At 40.3% G+C, this 17,615-nt stretch overlaps 1 protein-coding gene across 4 annotated transcripts in view; it reads right to left on the bottom strand.

Annotated features, from left to right (window-relative positions):
- EBF1 (EBF transcription factor 1) overlaps window positions 1-17,615 on the bottom strand; it is a 282,653-nt gene that overhangs the window by 75,486 nt on the left and 189,552 nt on the right. The gene's annotated exons all lie outside the window — the stretch shown is intronic.

Raw genomic sequence — 17,615 nt, 5'->3', positions numbered from 1 at the left:
TTTCTTTATTATCCATCATAACCTAAATTCATCAAGGAAACTCCTATAAATATTATGGAAAATATTGGCTAAACAAAAAAGGGTGTAACCTTCAGCATTTCTTGAACTATTCTGCAATTAGATCCAGGTTGTTCTAGTATTGAACCACCCTGCCTTGCTTAATGCTTTGGCTACTACAAAAAAAACCCCACCCCAAACCCAAAACCTACAATGTTGCCATCTAGTCATTCCAGTTATGTTGTATCTACAGGATAACAAAGTGTGCGCAATGCATTCTGCTATATTCATAGAGTCTGTCCCCACTTTCACTAGCCACTTTCTTGGCATCGTATGTACTAAGTCCCTCCTGAGCGGATGTTGAAAACTCAAGCGCTGCTCAAAGTAGTAAGCTCAAATCTTGGGGAAAGTTATTCTGGTTTAAGACTATCTAAGCAGACACATGCTAAACTTTATGTATTGGTGGGACAGGGCAATATAAACATCCACATACTGATTCTCCTCCTCTGCAGTACCAGAGTACATCAGAAATTAACTGTGCTGAAGCAACAGGAATAACATTACTGTAAAAATAACCTGAATAAGACAAAAAGCCATGGGTAACTCTCAGCTGTGGAGTCTCCGGGTGGTCATACAGGTTGATGAAAAGAAGCAGCTCCATCCTAAATGCCACCAACTTCTCCTTGCTAATACAGCATGAGATGAAAATATGACACTATACCATTAGATGACACTTTAAGTGGGTACCTCAACAATTTTATTAGCCATGAAAAACAGATTCCTTAAGGAACAGCAAAACTCTACCAATCAACCTCAATGTTGGAAAGAAAGATTCTTTCCTTTAGATATGAACCCAGTCCTCAGCAGAAAGAGGCTGGCTCCACTGAAAACACATGAAAGGATGCCATTGCCTATGCTGATTCCGCAATGTCAGTCAGGTGTCAATCAGCAGGACTTCGTTAGCTGCATGTATATATATATATATCTGCATATATACCTCTTCTTTTAGGGTTGCTGGCGTTTGCTGTGAATTGCTACTTGGTTAAAAGTCTGGCTGAGCTGCTAATTTACTTTGTAACTTTGAGTATTTGATGATGTACTCAAGGGAGAGCACTCAGGCACTTCGTCAGGTAAGGATTTACTAGGAAGACAGGGGTGTGAAAGCCACCCACATGTTAGTGCCATCCAGGACAACAGCCTTGCACCTCTCTAGTGGTACAGCTCCTGACCTACATTCTTCTAGCTGTACAGACAGTAAATTCATTCACAGAAGCCCACTTTAAAATGCTCCAGACATAAAATGCTAAAGAGACCCTGTGCATCTTTATAATTATTTAGTGAAGTTCTGGTTGGCTGGAGCTAATTGCAGGAGTCGGTGAGGCTGGTGAGAAGCTCCTTCCTGCCAGCCCCTGGGCAGGGCGGGTGGGCGTGGGGCTGGGAAGCAGGACGGGGCTGGGAAGCAGGACGGGGCTGGGAAGGGAGCTGTTGAGTCACCCTTAGCAGCGAGTGTTTCTGTGGGCACTGCTACAAGACTTGCACCACTGGTGATGGAACACATGCATGGGGAGCAAACAGACCCTGTCCCTACCTACAGAAGGTTGTAAGTGTCAGGCACAAACTTTTCCACTACTTAAGCTAATGGGGATGCCAGCTCCGGTGAAAAACACAAACACACAGGCAGAAAAAAATCATTACCCTACTCCAAACTTGGCAAAGCGCAGCCATTAACTTTTACATGAGCTAACAAAAGAAACATCCTAACATTACCATCACGAAAATGTAGTGCACACAGAAGTAACTTCAATATGTTTAATTTGGATTCAAGTTACTTGCATAAAACTGTGCATAAAATCTATTGCAAAGTCCAAAACCAAATGCTTTCCTTACAGCCGAGCTCACAGCAATGGATTTACAGTGAAAGCAGATTTTCAAAATGCCATCCAGCCCTTCCACAGAATCAAACTTTTTTTATAAATAAAAATTAAAATAACTCCCAAATTACACCCCTTCTAGTGTTTCCAGTTGATTGTGGACACACACACCCCACAATAAAACCCAAAGACAATCAGTTTACCATGTGTCAGAGAATGAGTTACTTTTCTTAAAGACTACAAACAACAATTTTTTTCCTAAATACCAGTGAATAGAAACTGTTTGAGACATTAAGCCATTAACAGAAAACATATGCAGGCTTCAAAATTATAGATTCAATTTATCTTTAAAATGAATGCAAGGTATTGTTCTGCAGTTACAGGTCCCTGCTGAAGGTCTTGCTATTTACCTTGTGATGTTTGTGATACATTGCACTCAGAAGTGGAGGTGCTGCACTGTCTGTGCTGCCCCATGTATTTGATTTGATACTTTATACATGTATGGGCTTAATATCAGCTACATGCCAAGCCCCACGGCAGCCAGGGGGACTTCAAGCAGACACTCAGGACCTTGTGCTGCACTGGGGCTGTGGATTGTTCACTGGCACACTCTCGCCCACAAAGTCAATGTGACCACTCGCACGTGTAATTTTATTTAAATATGCAGCAACTGTGCTGAATCAGTGCCTCATCGAAACTGCTGGCAACAGCCCAGGACATGTCCTCTGAGGAAAAGTCAGGACTTGGTGGTTTAATAAGCAGGGCAGGTTGGTACCTTTGCAGGCACTACCTGAGAAGCAGCAAGAGCGCCGTGCATTCCCGCAAGATTTCAAGGCATTATTTTCCCTTGGGACCAGTCACAAAGACCAGTAGGACTTCCCAACTTTCCCCACACAGCTCCCCTTATCTTAAAACACTAGTGTCTGTAAAGACTGGAAGAGCTGCACAACGGCACTGCCCTGCAAGGGGAGCTGCGCTGAAGGGCTGCATCCCAAGGAAGCCTGAGGAGACGTGCTGAGGGCGGCATCCAGACTGCTACCTGTTTTTGAAGGCATGAAACATGTTTACACAATGACACATTTGCAACAGCCAGTGTCGTTTGGGACATTGGTCTTACTGAAAATTTGCCCTTCCCAGGCCCCTTCCTTGGAGCACCAGGAAGGAGGATGGAAGGAAGAACCGTGTCCCATTTGCCAGCGTCACCACAGGTAACGTTGGGAGGGGGGCAAGGCAATGACCTCAGCTCTATTTATGCCCCTGGTACAAATGTCTGGCCAGCTCAGGCCCTCAGCTCTTCATATTTCTTCTGTTAATCACTTGGCAACTTTCAAAGCACTGTCTGGAAGGTGTTTACTTCTTTGCAACCCTAGAAAAACAGAGCTAGGCAGAATAATCTTTTCACTGGAGAACTTGATTTTTCTAGATTTTGTTTTGGTCACAAGAGAAACCAAAGCACAGAGCTTTTTTTTTTTTTTTTTTTTGCAGAATGCAAAGTTCCAGGATCTCTATCTGGAATGAACTATAACGCTTTTTAATATTTCCAAGAAAAACATAATATTTTGTTTCAAAATAGTATCATTTCACATGCCCTTCTGTAACACCAAAGCATCATTTCTAGAATGGTGTTTTTAAAACAAATACTAAAAACTTACACAAAATTTACGTTTTTCTGTATAAAAAGAGATTTTGCTTGAAGTCTGAAACTTCACCGACAAAAAAAAAAAAAAAACACAGTGAAGGACTTTAGACCAGTTCTAATAAAGGCAATGAAGTGGACATGATTGATAACATGAACGGACTTTAAGTCCAGAGAAGAATTATAATAAAAAAGAATAATTACACATCCTTACACATATTAACTTTTTTTTTTTTTTTTTAATGAACAGCTGGCAGCCAACTACAACCAGAACCAAAAGACACTGGTAGCCTAACTACCAGATAGGATTTGAAAACTCCTTGGTGCAAGTGTATTATATTCACTGCATGTTTTCAGAACAGTTGTTGAACTGAGGGAAAACTAAATGCTACCCCTTCCATTGCAGGCACGGACCTTGCAGCTCCTTGCTGAAGGTGATGTGGCCACATCCTCCAGCTGCTGAAATGGCCTAACGGTTATGAGTCTTAATGAGCTGCTCTCCTTCTTTGCATAATATCAAGGCAAATCAGTGTTAACACCTGACACGTTTCACTATGCTGCTCCTGCGGTTTGAGTTAACAGATAGAGATGTTAGAGGGATGCACTGCAGACCCAAACTGATTGAAGCCAATGGGAATTTCGCCACTGACTTCAAAGCTAAGGTCTCTATTGATAAAGCTTAAGGATTTATGAGCAAAAATCTTAATGACTTTCAAGGGAAACAATGTTCTTTTGAAATCTCATCTTTTCTCAGAACATACATAGTTAAAGTCTTATCACCTTCCATACAAAGGATGGTAGGTACCAACTTCAGCACACAGGGAGCAAAAAGGAAAAGTTTTTCGCTGTGTGCTGTGTGTCAGTGTGTTCCTGTGTTCCCGTACTCCCCTAGCTACTGATATACAGGGGATTTTTCTTCCTTCAAACTGTGACAATAAAATGATTACCCCGCCACAGTTTAGCATAATGGTTCAGAAATGCTCGTGGCATATTGCAGAGTTAAAGTGGAAATTATTAGGTAGCTCTTCTTTGTTATAATAATGATCACTCCACAAATAAAAGCTCTTCTCCCAAAGGTACTGCAAGGCACAAAATGCTAATTCTGAAGATTATGTGTGCGCTTTTATTAAATATTACTATGCCCTGTCTGTTTGAGGGCTTCACTGCTCTGATTGTTTTATGAGTGCCATGTTAATGTCAGCCCCATCTTGCTAGCAGCAGGCACACATTTTAGCTTTTGTATGAGAGTTGATCAAAGGCCGCGTGCTAAGGGAATTGCTGTGAAAACACGGACAAGCGATAAAAATCTAACAGATTAATTGGTTTAAATTTCATTTCGGGGTGTTGAACTTTGGCTCAGGACACTAGTACTACACTACCAGTCAGGGCCTAATTACCACATTTCCAATTTGCCGCTGAACAATGCTTGGAAGGGAGAATAATAACGGTACTAATAATACTAATAACAATAATAATAACAAAACAAAAGCAATAACATCTCCTTATAGCCTCTTGTACATGTTTAACAACTAACTTTGTATGCAGGCAATTGCACTAGGAAATCTCTCTCTCCACATCACCATCCGTCTGCCTCCTGAGCATTTCTGTCTGCCTCAAATAGCACCTGAAGACAGAAGAAATAGCGGACGCCCTCAGGAGCATCAAACAACTGAACTTACAGAATCAATGAGTTACCGATTCAAGTCCCTCACAAACATACACTGGACATCTATTCTTAATTAGGGACCTGAGTTTATAATCGGAGACAGCATTTTGTCCTCCAACAGAAATGACCTATTCCATTGACGGAAAACAGAGGCCAGAGAAAATAACATATTTACCACAAAGTTTATGGGTGGCCTTGGAATAAGGGTTAATTGAGCTTAGAGGTAAACGTTCACCAAGGTGAATTAGTGGGATGCACAGCTATCAGCAGGGCTCTGGGACTGCTCTTATTTAGCTTCTGAAATGTATTTGCTCTATGATTAATATCCAGTTTGTGCTGGTGACTGTAAGAATGACCTCGCCTGCAGTTTTTATCACAAAGTGTGGTTTCATCCTCCATTATTTCATAGATGAGGCTCTGACAACACTTGCTGCATCACAACAGGAGTTTAAATGATGGGGTATGTGCTTTTATTTTTCTTTTTTATAAGAGTATTGTGACACGCAAGGTGCATTGCGTTAAAACTGGGAATTCAGAGGAACAGGGAATTTATGTCTCATCTTAGAGGAAGTACTGAAAGTATCTGGAGTTTAATTTAATTTTCCTTTTTTTCTTGGGTAAAATCTAATTCCAGGCTAAACATATAAATGAGCCACAGATTAACCCACAGTTTATGGGTCTGATCCTGCAACCTGTTAAATGCTTTCACCAAACTACTGATTTTCAGAATATCAAGACAAAACTGGTTTAAGCACTCAAAGCCATGACTTACTGAAGTGGTGATTCAACAAACCACTTAAGTAAGTGCTTAAAAACCCAGCTGAAGAAGTTGCAGAATAAGGAACTAGATTTTTTAAGATAGTGGGGCACTGCTCTGTGCAAAGCTGCCAAGAGCGATGTTATGTATATGGAACTGGGGTTTCCCATTTCAAAAAACACTTAGGTTACCCGTAGACCACCCTGTGCAGCGCAGAACTCATCCAACCTGACACAAGAACTAGCAGCAGCAGAGCCGACATACTAATGCCAATACACTGATTTCAGGAACAGCTGCTATGTCTACTCCGCATTGCAGAGAGTCAAATGTAGCAGCGACTCAGTGCTAAGTCTGGGATTTCTACAGCATTTTTATATCGTCTGATGTAGATCTGCCCTCAGGTACCTCATAGCTATTGAAATCACATAGGGTTTGTGACACTGAACAAGGCAGTGCCCAGGAATGGTCTGAGCCTAAATTCCTTTCCCGCAGCACTTGCTGGGATGCTCAAAGCCTTTTTTGATTAACATTTTTAGTTTGGCAAAGTATGTTTCTCCTTAAAAGGAGAGAAAAACATTATTTCCTCCCTTCTTAAAAAAAATTATAGATTTACATAGGTGTTAAACAGTGGGGAAGGGTTATTCCATTCATCATTGTTGATTGTGGATTTTCCACTTTATGCACTTATACAGATTGCATTTATCATGGGGGAAGTGGGTTTTTTTTCAGATCTGAAAACTATCCTTTTTCCAAAACTTGCCAGTTTGAGAGAATGAACCAAATATTTGGGGGTGGGGGGGTGGTGTGAGTTGGGCTGTTTTGTTTTGGGGTTTTGGGTTTTTTTGTTTTCAAAACTAATATTCTCCTTCCTGAGAAGCAAGAGTTGTCATTGTCTGCTCACCTACTTTGAGCATGCTGAAAGGGTGAACCCTAAAAAGTCTGTGTGCCCATGCAATGGTACCATTCCAGTCTAGCATGTGGAGGCACTGCTGGAACTGAAAGCAACTGAAGTTTACCAAACCAGCCTGGATGGGAAAAGTCCACAGGACCAGCCCAAAGGGTTAGTCATAGACGCTTCAGGGAAAGGGAATGTGGCAGAGTTTTTACATATTGTACTGGAGCATTAAATCTTCGCTCTTAAGCTAAACAATAGATTTGATGTTTATCTTAGTGAAGTGATGATCTTCCTGCTTTCGTTTTTTCATACCGCAGCCTGCTCTCTCTCCTATTCTCTCCTGACAATAAGCAGCTGCTGTGCAGGAAACAGGGTAACAGAGGTTTCCCTCTCAAGGAGATAACTCACACAGCTTTATGCAACACAGGCACGAGGATGTGATGCCCTGCTCCCCCTTCCCAGCTCCCTCTTTACAGCATCTTGATACTTGGGACTCACCATTTGCAAGCTGTAAAGATCACAACACCCTGCCAAAAATGGCAACCTCCTCCAGGTTCTTCATGACGTCTGCAGTAGGTGAAATCACCGAACCAAAAATATACACGCTGTGCAATCCCTCCAGGTTGGGGGAAGGGAAGCCTTTGTTTCTGTTTTCAGGTAGTGAAATTAAAGGTATTGTCTGTGATTTTCTGCCTAACATTTCAGATGCTCAGTTCCCATTAATGGGAATTAAAAATGTAAATCACCTGGGATAATATTCCACCTACAATCAATACTTAAGCTAGTGTATCCTTGCTGATGCCTCATCTAGCAAAGTTACATTTCATGGAGTCCTCTGTGTTTCTCTTTCCTTAATGATTTCCAAAGCTCCCAGTTGTTGGTCACTGCCTGAAAAATGATTGCATGGAAAAAGGAGGCAATTCTGCATAAGGAGAGACGTGTTATGGAAAAATCTGCTGTGTATTTTACTTGCAACATTTCCATAAAAATAATAATTTAGTTATCTCTATATGATTGCAAGAAATGCATTTGCATTAATTCTTTTAAACCTTTTCACATTACAGAGGAAGTTTTTTACTTTAGGAAGTACCTGCTGCTTTCCAAAAATTAATAAATCAGTAAGTGTCCTTAGCATCTCACTGCAAGTCAGTAAAACTCGACCTCCAAAAGAGAGTTCTGTCATGTTTGTTTGGCAAATAATGAATTCCCCAAGAAAAACGCAATGTTGCAAAAGCACTTAAAAATTTGGTTAAGTTCAATATATAGGTTCAGCCAAAACAGGAATATATATATATATATATATTATTATTTAAATATATGTATGCACTCTCTATATATAATATACATATTTTTATTGTATATACTTCCAGAAGCTTAACAATTTTATTGCAAAAATTTTTGATGCACTATTCTGATTTTTTGTTTCAAGGAAATTTCAAGAAGATTTTAAGCTATAATTTTTGCATTCATTATTTTTGCCCCAAAGTTGGAAGATTTTCATTTTGAGTCAGCCATGAAGAAACTGTTGTGGTTGGCCTCAGCCAGACATATGACTCTGCTTAAACCGATGCAGCTACTCAGCTCCAGCACTGACATGGTCTCTGTTATCTTGGGCAGCTCAGCTGCACAGGGGATACACACATGCCGGATCACAAGAAACAGCGCATCCAAGAATATAAAATTCTTCCAAATCTACCAAATATTGGCAGTCCTTCCAGCTCCACAACTGGGGACAACTTTGCCCATTCCCAGCACCAAACAAGCGACTGCTGCAGCGTGCTCTCCTTCCTCAGGGATGCACAGGCATATTTTGACTCCAAGAAAGATAAATGCTTTACTGTAAGCCCCCAATTTATTGAGCCTCAATTTCTTCACTCCTTCCTCCATCCTGTGGGGTCACTTACAAGACATAGGAACAGTGTTCCTAAAAGATGGGAAACCAAAGGCAATAGCGTGCAGGGGATATATGTGATATAAGTATGGGATTATACCCTTTTATCTGAATGTGGACTTTAAAATTAAAGCTTTGTTAGTAAAATGGTGGAAAAAATCCTATATGTCTCTCCCATTTCAATTTCAATGGCTTCCTACTGATTTAACTTCCACTGATGAAGTTACAGAGCCCAGCTAAGCCAATATTACTATTTAAAAAAAAAAAAGTATGTCCAGAAAGGAGACTGCATCTGTTTAAGTGCACTAACGTTTAAAAACAGTTGCACTGATGCAATTTCTGGGTGAGGATGAAAGCAACCTTGGGAATGGAAGCCCGAAATGTGCGACATAAATCAACCCTAAAGTTTGTCAAACCAACATTGCTGCATATCTTGCATACCCTAAAACCTGCTTGATTTATCTGACTGGTCCTTCAGCAGTGCTAACTAAGGTCCTGAACCAGCAAAGCATTTTATAGAATAGAACCAGTCATTTGCTTAGTGTTAACCCTGTGGTTTACTGTTTTCTGGAATCCCAACCTAAAAGAAGGGCAGGTGGGTGCTATTTTTAAATAAATGTTTTGTTTCACCATCACCCTGGTCTCATTTTCTCTCTTTTATCTCCCATCAGTACCTTAACAAAACTGTGAATCTCTCACAGCAAATCTCTCTGCAGTCAGAACATAGGACTAGATAAAAGCTCCTGAGCCATAGCATCCTGCCCTGCAAGGTGCTAAAAGCTCAGCATCCCAAGCACAACAGCAGGTCTTGATGTTCAGGTGTACACTGGTACATTATTGCCACGCTGGCAAGGTTTAGTCGATGATACACAAACTATTCTAGATGAAACAGAGTTCAATCTAAATCCAAATTCTAATTCTCCCAAACTAAATATTAGCATCAATTAAACTTTTATGGAATCTTTCATGGTCACAAATTAAAAAACAGAACTCCACCCCCGCAAAACCAGTTAAAATCCCCACTATATTATATAGCGCAACAATCAGAAGTTCACCTGAGATAGATTCTACAGCAAACAAAGCATTTATTTCATCCTGATAAAAACAAGAGCCCCAACTACAACTAATTTTTAGTTGAAGTTTCTTTGTTCAGCAGAATTGAGAAATTCTGCCCACAACAGAGAGCTCGTAGTAATCGTCTTTCAGAAACACAACAACACGCGTAGAAACACAAAGCAGTTGTGGCAGGGACAAGAAGTGCCTGTAATCCAGTTTCTTCAAGGGAAATTCAAGTACCCTAAGAGTTCTTATTCCTCATCTGATTTCTCTCACAAATCACAGGCTGCTCTCTAATGCAATTTTCTGGAGTCTGAGAATCATAAAGTCAAAACGAACAAGTCTAGTGGAAAACCTGTGACGCTAATCTTGGCCTACGTTGTATTTTTAACAGGCACTGAATTTGTGCGCCGGATTATCCAGATGGCCATACAGGAATCATCCTGATAGGATTAAACCTTTGTGCTGAACTCTGCTCCATCTGTTCTCAGAGGTTTGCCTATCGCTACTGGAATACGAATGTTCAGCCTATGTCTAGCACCACGACAGAAAGCGCCTGTTTAGCGCGCACGCACACACACATATGTATATGTGCACGCACATATCCTTGAGTGCTTGATTAGTAACGTGAGATGAAGTTAGCCTGAAGTTTACCAGTAAAGAAACATATTGGTTTTATTATTCGTTTGAAGAACAAAGTGCACAATATCCAAATTCAAACAAAAAAGCATTTTTGTTGTTGTTCCGGGACTTGTTCAATTCATTAAACCATAATACCACCATAAATTTATAGATGAAGGCATGACTAAATATAAAGCAGCAAGGCTCTTCATCTTTGAAATCTATTAGTGTATGAGAATGTATGACACAATCGTACTTTGAAGATATCATGGTTAAATATTCCAGATTAAAAACCAGCCAACAACAAAACACATGCGTGCACACAGCGTTGGTAGCTGTTATTTGCGGCTCGATCTAGTTACAGGCCGAGAACAAAAAAGTAATAATCAGTCCCAGTAAAAGAAAAGCTTATTCCCATTAATGTTGCTTTCTGCTTTTATTATCTATTAATGGCAGTCTTCTGCATTCATTGTTGCAGCCTGCCAGATGCAGCAAAGATCCATATTCATCATGTACAAAAACTGTGCTCAGGCTGTCTCCATGACAGGTTATGCAGAGCTGCCAACGGAGACCAAGGTCCGACGGATGGCCTCGGGTTTCCAGGCCCTGGGCCAAGGGAGAAGGTAGGAAATCTGGCTCTTCTGTAAGAAAAGCATCCCAGTGATCAGAAGGTTTAACTAAATTGCTGTCCTGGCCAGAAATACACTACAAACTAATGATGACCTGGGATGGGACGGGTGGGTAAGAAACAAACAAAATAATATATAATAATAATATTATTATTATTGTTACTATTATTATTAGGGATGTTTGATTCAGGAATGCAATATAATACTCAGCCCATGTTTGTGATGGCAGTGGGACAACAACGGAGGCAACGTAACCTGAATTGCATTTCAAGCAGAAGCCCTGATTGCGTTGCGAAGACTGAGACTCCCTTGTCTCTCCTGTGCAGTGTCTTTCAGACTGTTTCCTCCTCTGTTCTTTGTGCTGCTCTGAATGCAGGCTCAAGCACCCCTCCCTGCCATTTAGGCTTTACTTGCAAAAACATAAGCATAAAAATATATTTATAGTTCACAGTATCTGTCCAGCAATGACACCACATAAAACCAGACCGCTGAAAATCTGAGGGGTGAATACTTTGGACTCAAGCCTACAAATGGTTAGAGAAGTTTTTCTTTCAATGTGTTTGATAAAGTCATGCTATGTTTTTATTTATTTATTTAGGGCCATATTCAGACCACCTACCTAAAGGCACTGCAGCATGCAAAAAGTCAGACTCCAGCTCTGGCCGGGTGAGTCAGTCCGCCTAAATTAGGATACTCTTTCCGCTCTACAATGAGCAGAGATGGGCAGACACCTCTGGAAGCCTGGAGACCCAGGAGTTCAACGCTGGGTCCCAAAAGTACCGAGGGAGTTTGGCAAGATGATATCATAGGTAGGAAGCAGCCAGAAGCAACCCCATAAAAAATATTTGGCAGCTGATATTGAACAGGCACCTGACTCTGGGCTTTCCTGCAGGCACCTCTGCTCAGACTCAGGTCTGAATGAGGAGGCAGCACTTGCCATCGCCTTCAAGGTCATAACCCCAGGAAAGAGGTAATTTTCCCCAAAAAGCCCCTAACCAGAGTTGCTTTACCTTTCAGTGCCTAAGAGAGCCAAACCTGGTCAGAAATATTTTCTTCCCTTTCTTCACCTCCTCAAAGAGCCCAGGAAGTTGAGCAATGCTCTCACCTGAACGTACCGTGGCAAAGTGCTATGACCTCAAGCCCCAACCCACAAACTAAAGCTGCAGCTGGAAAGATGAGCAGCGTGGCGGTCAGGCCTGTAATTTACCTCCGAAAGCTGGCCTTCCCTCTTAGCATGGATCAGGTAACACCAACCCTATGAATTCTATATGCAAGCCCAGGTTTTCAGCGAACAGCAATGGGAGCTGTCTGTTCCGTCTCCAACAGCAGGGGAGATCTAGCACGTCTGCTGCCATTTCACAACCCCAAAAGGGACCTCTGCGGGAAACACACTTCGCTTTTTTTATGGGATAGATGCAGAACCTCTGAGAGTGCTGCTACAAAACCATAATTATATGGTATTAACCAAACATAATTAATTTTGAATTTCCTTATAATCCCATTGCTAACAGACACTTCAACAGTAGTACAGAAAAAGCACACAGGTTCCTGCAGCATTTGGGACCATATCTTTGGAAGCACCCAGCTATCCAGTGGTTCCAGTAAACACCTAATGGAATTTTCAAATTGGCAGACAGGCATAGAAATTCTGTAGCCAGAGTTTTAAAAATCCCAATAAACACCTACCTGCAGCTTTAGGCACCTGGGTGTTCGAGAGTTTGGATTTAGGTACAAGAATTTTCAAAAAGATTGCTTTCGGGGTACCTACAATTTTGCGTGACCACTTGACTCACAAAAATGGATCAGAAATTCAGAAAGCCCTAAACACCCACCTCATGAAAGACAGCATCTTGTTAAGCACCTCACAGTGGCACCTGTACCTTGACTTGCAGGTCTAAATGTTTGAGGTACTTTTGAGAAGTAAATTTAAACGGCTAATTTACAGACAAGTTCTTCATAAAACTTTATTCTTGATCTTTTTAATAAACTTCCTAACCCTATTCGCTTCACTCAATGAGGTCATAAACCAGCACTGCTTATATTACAGTCACTTTCACGCTAAAGATTTGTTTTGTCACAAAAAGAACTATAAATTCATGGAATGAAGGTGGGAACCAGAAAGGACTAATCATGACATACAAAGCTTTCTGGTTATGCTCAGCAAACAGTTTGGCCTAGGATTTTAAAAAACACTTTATGAAGTTGTGCTACTGGCTTTAATGAAAGCACAGTTTTTGCAATGCCATGCACTCCTGAAAATCTTGTATTCTGGATTTGGGCCAAACACAAAGCCTGTCTCCATTCCAATATTAATTATTAGTAGTTTATTTTTATTCTTTACTACCAACATTAATAATTTTCAGATGGCAACCCAGATTAGAATAACTACTCCAAACATCCCACCCTGGTGGATTCCATTTTCTGCATCAGTTTCTTTTTATGCTATTAACTCATTTCCTCAGATGTGGAAGAGCTTTGTCAAATACTCATTTTTTCTGCAGAAACCCTTGGCAGGTACCCGCAATGGACAGTAAGAGAGACGTGAATGCTCACACTGGCCTTCTCTCAGTTCGATGAGATGATATGCTGCCTGAGATGCAAAAAATACTGAGTTCATTATTTGTGAAGTTTTCTAATCAGAATATTCTAAATGACAATTTGGTGGAAAAATTTCATCTAAACAAAACTTTAATCCTGAGATTGTTAGCACTGAGCTGATTCACAGCTTTGCACATAGTTCCATGGGAACAGAGACCTTTCATAATCACCGACTGACTGCTTTGGGGTATTTAAATACTGGGGTACCTAACATGAAATTTTTGGAAGTGTCCAGGTACCTGCAAACTGCTGTGAACACCGTTCTTTGATAATCATGACCTTTTACGACATCCAGATGAGTTCTCAAAAAAATCACTAGTTCTTGGCCTTCATTTACAAACCACAATTCACAAAATCCTTTTGCTATGTGCTCTGCCCAGATCAGCAGTGGACTGGAGCGAAAAAGCATCTTTCCCAACATAACAACAATAAAGGTATCCTATAATAAAAAAGCTAAGCTAGAGGAACCTGTTCAGAAATAATATTAATCATATTACAATAATATAATATTTTGTCATTTGCTAGTATACACATTTTGGAAGGTTGGAAAAACAACGTCTGGCAAAACTTCACTGCCATACGGTGCTGTATCTCTCAAACATTACTCTAGTCCTAATGTCATTCTTCTTCCCTATGATGCCATTGTATTACTGACATGGTGGCCAGCAAAGCAAATTGAAATGTAATGAATGCTCATTATCTATGAATATTCATTGCCTATTTGAGTGCTACTGCGTGTTCTCCTGTACTGGTAGCTGTGAAGTTTCTGCCAAACAGAGTAGCTAAGGTTTTTCTACTTGCATAAGTGTACTCCAGTTCCTCTGAGGTCTGGAGAGAAACGTCAAACCTTCAGAAAGTGGTTGGTCTAACTCTCAAAAATAAGAGTCAGCGCTCGTGGTGGGTGGAGAATCTCCATCCGAACTTTTCTCCCTTTTCTCTTTGCTGTAACGAAACAGGTTTTTTCACACAAATCTGTATCAAATTTTAATGACAGTTTTCCCCATGTTTTCTTCTCTTTGTAATTTTGGGAGCACAGTTCTGAAAGCTCCTCTGGGAAATTGGCAAAATGCACTCTATCTTCATCCAGGTACTATTTTTCCACAAATTCATGACATCCTCGTGACAATAGAGGGTAACAACATATCACAGTTTGACATCGTTTAGATATTCTGGGGGAAGGGCTGTTTTATTTTTCATTTATTTGAAAAACATAAAGGGCAGCTGCTCATGGGTAGAAACTGCCACACCTTATCTTTTTAAAATCAAGGTATCTCCTGCTTCCATTGTAGCATTTTTTTTTCCTTTTTCAATTAGATGCGACACTAGATGCCTGATAAGTGACTGTCAAGCAAGAATCCTTTCTAACTGTGGCAATTGGAGTACCCAAACTAGCCTTTTCAGGAAGTATTTCCATTGCCATTATGTAACAACAAACCTTTTTATTAAAGACTAGAATACTTCAAACGGTATCTCTTAAGTCTCCTGAGACATGGCAGCAGCAGTGTTAGTACATATACGTTATGAAATATTGTTTAAATAACAAAAAAAAAAATAATCACAAACTCAACCTCCAACTTCATGAAATACCTACAACCTAATAGTGGAACTGAAATTCTGGAATCTCCTCACCCAAATCAACCATTAAAAATCCACCTCCCAGAAAATAATTTAAATCTTGTTTTCATTTAGCCTCAGACTAAAAACAAATTTTGAAAGATCAAAATTGCAGCCAGATATTCTAAGCTTTTGAGTACCTCTCCTTAATGGCTGATTTATGACCCAGACAAATAGAAACAGAAGACTTTCTGCTTTCTGTTCTGTGTGACTGGCTGTGAGAACGGCAGCTCCACCTACCCACCCACCCAGTTCTTGTGAAATTCTCAGTAATATCCAAAGAGGAAGAAAGGGTCTTGGCCTGCAGACAGCTACTCTGCTCTGATGAAGATCAGAAAAAGACATCAGCATAATTCTGTGGGACATAATTTAGTTAACACTTTTGGCTACCTAAATTGGAGCTGTACGAATCTGAGCTCTGCTCTGTTTTGGAACCTGAGGGATCCCAGGATTTTACTCCTAATGGGCCCATTTTGATCACAGAGCCTGATATCCTGCATAGCACCCACCAGAGAACATCACCCAGCAGTTCCTGGGTGAGGAATTACTCAAAGCCTTAACTTCTCCCCAACTTGTCATATACTTTTTAGGAAGATTTTATGTCCTGATTTAACATTTGCAACCTGCAGAGAACTGGCCATAGTTTTGGCAACTTACTTCAGTAATCCCTAGAGTTAAAATCTCGTTGAGATCATATTGGAGACTGTGTCTACAAATTCTCTCAAGTGAAACACCTTAACTTTCTGGCCATGTTTTGTCTCTTCAGAGAGACAAATGCCCTAGCTCCATCTGAGTACACATACTGGACAAATCCAGTCCTGATGTGCTCACTTATATTAGAAGCATACAGTAAGTCCACAGGGCAGTGAAGAGGTTAATATTATACACTTGGTGAGGTCAAGCTCCAAGAACACATAACAAGCCATTATGTAAAAAATTGCCTGAATTTATGAGTCACTGCATTTATGAAGGAACCGATATGAAAAAGACAACTTGGCAAAAGTAAAGAAAATGATTTCCAGCTTGAAGTTTTGCAATCCTTCACTATATCAAGGCTCACTTACTGTTATTACTATCCATGTTGTGCAATGTTCTGAAAGTCACATTTTTTCCCTTGTGTATGCATAGAGATGTCCAACAACCCTAGGTATTCTTCCCTCATAGAAAATAAATTAGAAACCAGACCTAACTCAGAATAACATACAAGATCCCCTCAAGTGGAGTGGTAGAATCCTAATATTTTTTATCAATATTTCCCTTCTAAATAATAAATCAAGCCCCACTGCATTTCTCTATACGGAATGATCTGGTGCGGAAAATGCTTGTGTGTTTATATTTTTCACATAATCACAAAAACATCCTTAAGTGAAGCACTAAGATATAACAGGTGCTTCCACCCATAGATGAAGCAAGTCAAACATTAAAGTTTCTTTGTTTAAACCCGGCCAGTTTGCGAATGCAGTAGTCCCTAACTTTGATTAAGAATCTGAACCTATACCATCTAAAGGTAAAATGTATCAAGTTTTGAAGATTAACTTTTCTCAACTTGCTAATATTTTTTGCTTCAGCCAGTACTCTATCTTGTATTAACAGTTTCATCAACTAGCATGGACACGTGCAACACCAAGGGATTTGGGGTTGAAGTGTTTAAATGGAACTGATAGGGGTGTCGTCTTCATGAATCTCCACACCCCTAAAAATGTAGTGGTTAATGTTGTGGCAAATCCACTTACAGCACAAGAACCAGGTCACTAAGTCAGATTTCTGAGCATCTTTCAGGAATCATCAACTGGAGTGCCCAGCACATGCACCTAAATTCAAGATATACAATGACTGTTCTCAACAAACCTGTTACAGTCAGACTAGATAACGATGATACTTCAAGGCAGTCAGTCTCAAAGCTTTATTTTAAAGATTATCCTCTCAAAATAGTTTATAATGTGGGGGAAAACTTTCCTTTTTTATTGACCTAAATAGAAAATATCTGATCGACTAAGACACAGCCTAGCAATCATTTTTGCTTCCAAATCTGAAGATTTAGTGGAAAATCCATGAATGCGCCTACTGTGATGACTGTGAGCTCTCAGATCGCCCAGGATGGGCAGGATTGGCAAGAAAAGCTCTTTGAATGCCCCACTGCTGAAGAGAGGATCTACCTGACGTACCCAGCTGAGGCACAGCAACTACTACTCTTCATTTACTGCAGGAGGCTTTGCACCTGCAGACAGCAAATGGTCTGAATCACTCATTACTATCATGAACTAAAACAACATTGTAAAAGCTTGACTGTCTCAGGTACCACAATAGAGTGATCAAATAATCCAGCCGTGCACTATCATTTCCAGCATAAGGCAGCCACCAATAATGGTTTTGTTATATACTGA

The sequence above is a fragment of the Phalacrocorax aristotelis genome, chromosome 8 (assembly GCF_949628215.1).
Source record: "Phalacrocorax aristotelis chromosome 8, bGulAri2.1, whole genome shotgun sequence".
In the NCBI taxonomy this organism is placed as follows: Eukaryota; Metazoa; Chordata; class Aves; order Suliformes; family Phalacrocoracidae; genus Phalacrocorax; species Phalacrocorax aristotelis.
This window is presented reverse-complemented; position numbering and strand designations above follow the sequence as displayed.